This window comes from Acyrthosiphon pisum, chromosome X (genome assembly GCF_005508785.2).
Source record: "Acyrthosiphon pisum isolate AL4f chromosome X, pea_aphid_22Mar2018_4r6ur, whole genome shotgun sequence".
Classification (NCBI taxonomy): domain Eukaryota; kingdom Metazoa; phylum Arthropoda; class Insecta; order Hemiptera; family Aphididae; genus Acyrthosiphon; species Acyrthosiphon pisum.
Genome location: NC_042493.1, coordinates 130,051,073 through 130,051,838, shown reverse-complemented (window position 1 = coordinate 130,051,838; position 766 = coordinate 130,051,073).

Below are 766 nucleotides of genomic sequence, written 5' to 3'. Positions count from 1 at the left end.
AATTTCTCAGTGGTTTTCAAAAGCGCCGGGAAAAACAAAAGAAAAATTAAGGCAAAACGGGAATTTTTACGCAAAATCGATTTTTCACAAAATTGAATTTGGTTTTTGGTGTAACTTTAAAAAAAATTACCGTAGATACATGAAATTTTGACTGATTGTTTATCTTAGCATCTTCTATACACCATAACATTTTCAAAATATTTTGATGTATTTTGAGCTCTTTACGGACATTTTTATTTTCCATTTTTTTTTAGTTTTTTTCTAAAAATATCAATAAAATTTTATTTGTTGGATAAAAAAGCTTGAAAATATAATAGAAGGCTCCTAGTATATTGTTTCAAAGGCAGATGAAAAATATTAAAAATAGTTAGTCACAGTTTTTTTTTTTAAGCATTTAAAGTTCAAAAAATGACAAAATATGGAAAAATCACGAAAATTTGCAAATTATTTCGAGTTATAAATTCATAAAAATTTTTCGTTTTAAATCTAAGATTTTAAAATGTAATACAAGATTTCTTATAGGATAATCTACCTTTACCAAAAAAAAAATGTCTATAAGAAACTCAAATTAAATTTTTATGGGCGTTTGAAATTCATATTTTTACAACATTTGATATTCACTCGATTTCTTACGTAACGATTTTCTTATTTTGTTGTAATTAAAAAACGAGTGACTGTAGAAACTTGAAAATTTCACTGAATGTTTATATTAGCATTTTATATATACGATAGATTTTTAAAATAATTTGACTCTTTTTGAGCAGTT